Raw genomic sequence first — 9,151 nt, forward strand, 5'->3', positions numbered from 1 at the left:
GTTCTCCTTCAAATTACTGCGTTCAAAACATTTTTTTCTCGTTCTATATGCAATATAAATAAGGTGAACTAATTTATTTATTTTGTATGTTTGTTTTTCTGTGACTAAAAAGATATAGTCAACTCCCCAGTTTATATTTTGAGTACCTGGAGTTAGGGTGCATAGCACATGGACCTTGGGAAATATGCATCCCTCAAGCATAATCCCAGTGGTCCACTATAATTTGCTGCTGTTCCACAAGTCTCAAAAAGGAAAAAGGATTTTAAAGGAAAATAGCAAGCCAAATTACTTCTCATTGTTGTATATGATATCCTTGCTGCACAGCAGTTCATTAATTTGCATATGTGCCTGAGCATGCCATCCGGTTTCCTGCTTGCAAGCATACTGAAGATTTACAATGAATCCGCTTACACTGGAGACAGCCCTTGTTGGAAGGTGAATTCTGGCAATGGGACTCTAAAGTTTGAGTTGGGTACCACTGCAATCAAGTTACTCTGCATTTTACACCAATGTAACTAAGATCAGTATTTGGAGGGTTGAATCAACAGCTTTTTGCCAATTTAGAAATGACAATATTTAATTGATTTAGACAAAGGTAGTCATGCAAATTTGCAGATAATTCCAGGTATGGGAGCAAAACAAATAAGGCAAAATGCCACCAGAGACAAAAGCATAAATTGTTCAGGAGAGTGCAAATACATTTAAGGCACATGAAAAAATATTATTTTAGAAGCAAGGATTCAAGGAATGTGACCCTTAGACTGTAAGCCCTATCAGAGTGTCTTTTTGTTCTATGTGCAGCTCTTAAACCAGAGATGTTTCCTAGGTACTCGGTAATAGAAAAAATAAATAATATTTACTATAATAATGTATGAAATGGAAAAATAATATAACATTTATAAAGAAGAAAATGTTGGGAGTTTTTGCAGAGAAACTGTTGAAACTAGTACATTAGTCCACAGGTATTAGAAAAGGGAAAATCAGCAGTATAAAAATAGAATGCAAGAAAACACTGTAGGTCATTTATTAAAGCAACTTTGGAGAGACCTGGTCACTAACTCCTGAAATCTTTATTTCCTTTGAGAACACATAATATGAAGCAGCAACATAATACTCAATTTTATCGTCTAATTGAAAAAAGACCCAACTTTCAAGGTAACTGAAGAGACTACTTGAAAATTGGGTGACTTTTTAAAGCAATAACTAACAGACATATAGAATAAGATGCCAGAACTCAATTGATAAATAAATGTGTTATTAACTGTTGTCCTAATAGATATAGTAGGATTGGCCAGGCATATAATGTTGTTGCCTGTATTAGCAAGGGAATGGGTTACATGAGTCAGGGGTTTCCTCCCAATTCTATGTTTCAGCCAGTGTTGTTTTCCTTGGGAAGGGAAAAATATACCAGAAAGGGACAGGAGAAGAAGAGGGTTTTAATGTGGAGGAAACAGTGAATGTAAAGCAGGTGTGATCAGATTAACAACTTTACTGAACATGAAATGGAGTTATTAGCAAAGGATGAAAAAGGAAATAATAGAAAGCAGGAGACAATAAAGCTAGTAAGGTTAACAAGCTGGAAAGTAACATCAAAAGCATAAAAATATGAAGAAGATGTGTCTGTTCAAGAAGCTGAAATCCATTATTAAGATATTAGTGGGACCAACACTATAGGTTTTATCGAGTAATTTCACTTGAAAGATAATGAAAAAACTTATGGTATTATTCCCATTATAAACAGTAGGAAACTAGCAAGAGAGATTTTTCAGTAAATCTGGAAACAGCTAGGAGGGTATTGATTTACAGTATGTTAAATATGACAGCAGATTATCACCCTGTCTCCCTGGTGTTGGGTTAGGAGACAACTCTCTTTTTTATATGGTCACACTTGCCCAAAATTCCCCATCACCAACAGAGCCATTCTGTTTATATTGCCCACCTCTATCACAATTCTGCCACTATTGCAGGGCTTGTTTTTTGTTTTCCCCTCTGAACTGTCCCAAATATGAATGTAGCTGTTACAGACATAATCTATCTGATAACTCTTTTTACATCACTTTGATAATATTAATTTAGAAAATAAGATGGTGTCTTAGGCTTCCTAACAGGAGAATGTTTTCTTGCAAACAAGCAAGCTGTTTGGGCTAGAGCACAATCCTGCCTCTTTTCCATTTGAAAAGTTTTGGCAGAATAGGGAGAATGGACAGCATCTGTTTCTCAGAAGCACATGCAGAGTTGGCATAGCCCCTTGAATCCCTGAAGGTGTGGCAGATAATGAGATGTAAATTATTGTGCTGTGCTGCCTGCCCAGCAGGCACATGGATGCTTCAGAGTTAACATCAGCTGAGACTATTTAGAGCAGCCCTCAGAGCACACAGAGAAAAACCTCCAGGCTGCGGTGGATCTTTTCAGAGAAGCCTACAAGATGTTGGGCCTGTGTCTCAGCATCAAGAAGACTAAAATACTCTATCAGCCTACCTCAGGCCATGAATATGATCCCCACTTTCCAAATTACCAACTAGGGAAAGACCCTATAGATAATCAAGCACTTTCCTTACCTCAGTAGCCACCTCTCTCAAAGAGTTAATATTGATGAAAAGATTTAGCACAGGATCTAGTGGGCAAATGCCACCTTTAGGACATTGCTTCAGCATGTCTTTATTCATTGCAATCTGTGGAAAGACACCAGGGATCTACAGTGCAGGTGATCTACCATCATCATCTCAATATCCTGGAGAGGTATCAACAACAATGCCTCCATAAAATCCCCCACGTCAAATGGGATAAAAACATAAAATGTCAGCATCCTTGCTGAAGACAATATTACCAGCATTGAGTCAGTGATCATCAAGCACCAACTTTGCTGGACTGGACATTATGTATGAATGCCTGACTCTCAACTTCCAAACAAGTCCTCTACTCCCAACTTAATTGTGGTCTGAGATCTTGTGGTGGCCAGAGAATATGCTACGTTGAAGGCATACCTGAAGAAAACAGATGCTGGCATCAAGAGATGGGAGGAGCAGGCTGTAAACTGACTCCTGTGGTATCACAACCTCAACCAAGCAGTAGCCCATTTCAAGGTGAAGCATCTTGCCCTGGAAGCAGAGAAGAAAGAGAAGAGGAAGGAAAAGGAGGAGAATCCAGCCTGCCGCCTACTCTCCACTACAGAAAGACCTTTTACTTCTGCGGGCAGATCTGTGGATTCGACTCTTAAGACCCATCAATGAGCCTTGGTAGAGATCATACTTGAATCGAGGGATTGCTCATGGTGTGTGTGTGTGTGTGTGTGTGTGTGTGAGAGAGAGAGAGAGAGAGAGAGAGAGAGAGTGTATACAAGTTCAGCTATCGATTACCATGACTTTTTCAGTGAAATGTTTTACCAAGACACAAAATTCTTTGGTGCAATGGTTCCTTTTAAGAATACATGAAGAAAAAGCCAAGTAACTATTTTGAATATCAGTTTCATCTAACTAAATTTAGCTACAACCCCAGAAAAGCCATGACTACTAGGCAATATTCTTTGAGTATTTATTTCCAAATGATACTTACAAATGAACATGTTCAACAAATTTACTACCACTTGTGTATAATTCCAGCATTGTCCGTGTGTTAGTCATTTTTGTTCCTGTTAACTGATGAAATATCTTGTGTTACATGTGAATAGTAAAACTAAATATGCAGATAGAGTAGCAAATTCACCACTGGCAAAAGTGGGCTTGACTTCATTGGGTTATTCCAATTTATACCAGTATGACATTGGAATATTATAGATATTATATTATAGATATAATTTCCACTAAATTATATCAGAGCAAATTTTAAAAATGAGCAAGTTAGACATACTTTTTGCATGGAAGGCATGTCTATAGCATCAAAGGACTAAGCTAGGGAATGTCGAATTGAAGTATACCATGCCTTTTTCACATTGTCCAGACTACCACAGACAAGGAACAATGGCTGGAGGTATTCTGGATAACCCGGGCTACTTTCTTGAATCTCCTGGGGCAGTTCCGCCCTCAGTTGGAGCAGCAGGACCCACTGTGCCCACAAAGCCTTGACCTTTATGCAGCACTGGAGTGCCAACCGGTCATGCCCATGCTCCCACAAATAGCCCCTCGTAAATGTGGCCATTGGAGTGCCAGCCCCATGAGAACTGGCTGAGCACCTCTGTCTCACCCAACAGCATGATCAGGTCTGCAGTCTCTTCCTTAGACCATCTGAGGTCCTGGGAAGTGGTGTGTGGTGTCAGGGAGGATGCCAGTATGGCTCCTGCAATGACTCCACACACCTGTCCCAGTACTACCAGGCTTGGGCAGCTGCCTGCAACACCCAGCGTATGGGCATAGTGCAGAACTAGTAGGAAAGTGTCAGGGCAGTGTCAGGCAGCAGCTGCAGGGTCCATGCAAGATGCCGTGGATTGAGTGCATCCAGCTGCAGCTGCCCTCAGTGGTCACAAGCTGGCTAAAACCTGGGTGCAGGTACTATCAGACCTGGGAAGTGTCTGCACTCCGCAGGGCTGAACAGCGCTGCCCTGGAAGCTATATGGCACTGTGGTCCCAGGGAATGGTGCTGGGGTGTGGGCAGGCTGCTTCAGCTGCCCTGCAGCCTGTGCTGGAAATGCAGTGGCCAGCTGTGGCCACAGGCTGTCTGCACATGCCCCTGGGATCCAGTGTGCCTGCAGGCTTTTAGGTCCTGGGGCTGGGGCTGGGGCTAGTAGAGCCAGCCCAGCCCTAGGGCAGGAAAGGCTTCCAGCAACACTCTCCAGTGCAGTTTACTGCAGAGGAGAGTGCAGTAGGTATGTTTCACTGCAACACTGTCCAGTGCAGTTCTTTGTGGTTGGTATATATATCTTGTTACATTCCTGTATACTTTCCTGTACAGTTTACTGAGCAGTAGGCATCTGGATGTGTAGATGCACACACTTACTGTGCAGCAAACTGCTCTACTGCATAGTGAAGTGTCTTGTGTTGACATGTTCAGTAGAAATGTAAGAAAGCCCCTTACCATGGGAATAAGAAGCAATAAGCTTGCTACGGCCATTTCATTACATCCCATTTCAGGTTGTGGAATAAAAAGAATGAGCGTGCCATGCTTCACTGCAACACTCTCCAGTGCAGCTCTTTGTTGTTGATACATATATCTTGTACCATTCCTGTATACTTTCTTTTCTCTTTTCCCTGGCAGTGCACCCAGTTTCCATTACCCTGTTTCTCTCATAAAACAGAACCTGGTAGTTACCCTACAACATGCTGTTTCTGGTTTGAAATATTCTGTTTGTTTTGTACTGTTCCAGTTTGTGTCCTTAGAATCTAAGCCAGCTGTGCAGAGTCAATCAATAATTAACATTTAATATTTGTTGGTCTTGGGAGCTCTCAGAAAAATATGTTTTTTCTGAAGCCCAGTTAAAAAATAATTTTAAGTATAAGAAAAACCCATGAAAGTTAAACATTCAACTATTGTATGTATAAGTAAGTATATAAAGAAACAAAACCAAGATACTGAGCCCAGATAAAAACTATGCGGTTTTGATATAAGAACCTCTTCATTGCAAATGCTCTAAACACATCCACTATACTCTACACTTTGTGTTGATTGAAGTTTTCAGTTGAAATCTTAAACTACCCCTCCAAACTGAATGAAAAGTTGTATTTATAGGAGACAAGTGACAGAGGAAGAAAAAGAAAACTGACAGAAGGTACACTAGTATTGTTAAAACTGGCACACAGAATATTTATTTAAAAAGTCATAACTTTTCAAATGATTATATTTCACTTTATGGTAAAATAGAGTTCAATGATATAATAAAAGGGTCTCAGGAGCATGCATTAAATGAACTGTTTTTGAAGGATGATTCATACTGTAAAAAGCAGTACAAATTATAAATCTGTCTAAGCAATGTGCTTTGTATGTTGTAGATGAGAAAATATTATCTGGTGGGATGACTCAAGTCTTAAATAATCTATACGTTATCAAATAAGAAGGAAAGAAATGGGACGAAAAGGAAAGGAAGTAAAATTTAGGGTTGGTTGATCAGTTTTCAGAATAAAAGTTGGTGAATGTCCTGGGGTTTCAATTCTTTAGCTGGTTTCCTTGGACAATGAGAGAAATAATAAATTATCCAACCCTGTGTTGGCTTATATATTTGAGAGCCTAGGCTCTTCTGCTCTCTGTACCTACTCCCCATATATATGTGAATGGAAAATATGGAGGTAAATACCTGGGTCCAAAGGCTTTGTGCAAAGACACTGCTCTTGAATAAACATGCTATACCATAATCTAATCCATAATCAGTATTCATTTTCTATAAACATCATGAAATCTAAAAAATAAATCATGCTGTCTCAAAATAACAAATACATGCATCAGCAGTGTTAAATAATAATGTTTAAGCAATTTCACTATTTATATGAATAAAAATCAAACAGATAAAATGGAAATGAGAACATCCTGGCTCAACTGGCTTTGGCTTGGACATTTGATGAACATTTCTAGAATAACATTCCCAGAAAATTAGGAAGATTTAATGACATTTGAAAAAAGTATAAGCTAACTTATTCAGCAGTAAGTACTGCTGTCTGACTTGATTCTGGAAAAAAAGGATTTGATGGCTTCTATAAATTGGATGCAGGCCATGAAAGTTATAATAAATACATATCCAACTACCTAGTTGATGCAATATTGTATATGGGCTTTTATCCCACTTGCAGTTTTGTTTTCTTCAGACAGAAAAAAAAAACAACTTTAAAAATATACTTGATGGAACTTGTTGGCTTCTTTCCAGATATTCCCCACACAATGGGTGCATCTACACACGCATTCATGCATTTTTCCTAATGTGCATTAAATTTAGCACCACAGTATGAGGTACTAATAAATGCACAGTAGGCTGTGTTAAAGTGCAGTAGCTCAAGCACATGTTTAGATGATGCTTAATGCGCAGTAGCCTATTCTACTACACATTAGCATATTAGCACTTTTTTACACACCACTTTAATGCTCAGTAGAATGCTGAGTAGAATTACATTAAAATGCACACGTACATGCACCCAGTGTCACTCCCATATGGTCTTTTGGCCTACATCAATTCGGTACAAGATGGCCTCACTGTGACACTAAGAACTGGCCCCTTAGTAAAGATCACAGAATCTATACCTTTATTATTTGTATTATTCAATAAAATAAAGTGAAAAGGCAAATTGATTTACAAATTAGAATACAAATGTATCACAAAGTTTTATATGGTATTGTAATTCTGTTGTACCCTATAGAGTTACTAAGAACATCTTATAATATAAGGCACTGACTTGGAAAACCATTTGTTTCACAAGACTACGTAGCATAATTTGTTCTACTCTATGCAGAGACAACAGGAAACTATTAAATATGTTGCCAATATGTAACCTGAATTTGCAATGTGAATACACAGGCATGTCGTATCTTATGCAGGGGTTAGGTTCTGAGGTCAGCGCGTAAGGCGAAAATCGTGTATAGTCAAATCGCCAGCGATTTGACTAGCAGTGACTGCCTCCGCCTTCAAAACCTCCCGCCACCACCATGGAGCCATGCTTGGAGCTGTGCAGCCAGTGGCAGCGGCTCAGTGCAGGGTGGGGGGTGGGGGGAATGGCTGTGTGCCGCTGGGCCACCACCACACTGCCAAAACCCCGCTGCTGCCGCAAAGTGAAGCCCTGCCCCCCTCCCACCCCGCATATAGTTGAATTCACACAAGTTAAAAGCGCATATGATGTGACTGTACTGTATTCTCAGGAATTATAATAATCTTCCTTTTTTACTTGACATTCAAATGTTTAACAGCATAATTATTGGAAATGCTATAGTTTTTATCATAAACATTAAACTGTGTTTGTAGCTCATTTTGATTACCAGGTTACAGAGGTTTTGTCATTTCTGATGTCAGTCATAGAAAGAAAATACTGATGAAAACAAACATCATTAAGAGGGACTGTGGTAGGCAGGTGTTATATGAGTATCTTATACAGCTAACTGATCAATCATGCCTTTGATGGGAGAATTAAAGAAAAATAAGCATGTGTAGGATATTTCTAGTTATTATAATCGGCTGTACTTTGACCTCACTATAGATTCTCTTGTAGGCTACCAGCTTGGGTAGTCTTCAATAATGGTACCCAACTTTAGTCCCACCAAAAAAAGAAACAACACAAAAAGAAAGACAATAAATTCTCAGACAGTCCATCCACTGACAGAGTCCAAATGGAGCAGTCCCCCACCTGCTCAGAATTCTTCTCAATAGCTTCCCCGCTCACTTCGGGGACTCCCTGGTGTGACACTTACCAAGGGAGACTTCTCGTAACTCAGGTTCCAAACACAAAATCCAAATTCTTATCATGTAGCGTGGGTGATCATCACCCTTAATCATCACTCGGGGAGCCTCCACACAGGTCATTTCTCTCCTCAACTGATGCATCTCTCTCTCTCTGTGGTTCTCCTTCCAGGGCATTCTTATGGCATCAGCGTCTCTTTTAATCTATGACAATTTCTGGTAATTAATCCACTCATTATGTTCCATAGGTGAAATCAGCATTCCCTGTGGCACATTCTGATGGTGTCATGACCGTGCCGGTCGATCTCATCAATATCACGGCAAGTCCTTTTTTTTATCTTAACCTCGTCAACTAACAGAAGACATGTCTCCCTGTTACAGAGACAAAAGACATATTATTTACTTTTTTACCCTTTTCTTCCTTCCTTTAATGCTGTTTTCTCTGTCTCTGCAAGTTACGTTAGAGTCATAGCTGAGACATTTTCTTTATTAAGTATTACACTAAAACAGCATTCACACTGAATTCTAACTTCTATGGCCTAAAACTTAAGTACCACAGCCACAAAATACAGAATCTTGTTCAATATTATCAACCACCTTCATTGTTCTGGCATCAAATCAATGGGTGAAAAAATCTGCTACATGGAAGTTACTCACAAATAAGCTGTTGTTTGAATTAACAGTACCCAAGCTACTCTTCACTAATGGCCCCTATGGACATTATGGCTGCTTGCAGTCATGGGCAGAAACCACCCCCCCATGAAAAACATGCTTTACCAGAAGAAGCAATGTGTTAGGGTCAACTCAGCTTTGTAGCTTCTGTATAGATCAGGGGCTTCAGCAGGACTT

Source organism: Alligator mississippiensis, chromosome 2 (genome assembly GCF_030867095.1).
Source record: "Alligator mississippiensis isolate rAllMis1 chromosome 2, rAllMis1, whole genome shotgun sequence".
Lineage (NCBI taxonomy): Eukaryota > Metazoa > Chordata > Crocodylia > Alligatoridae > Alligator > Alligator mississippiensis.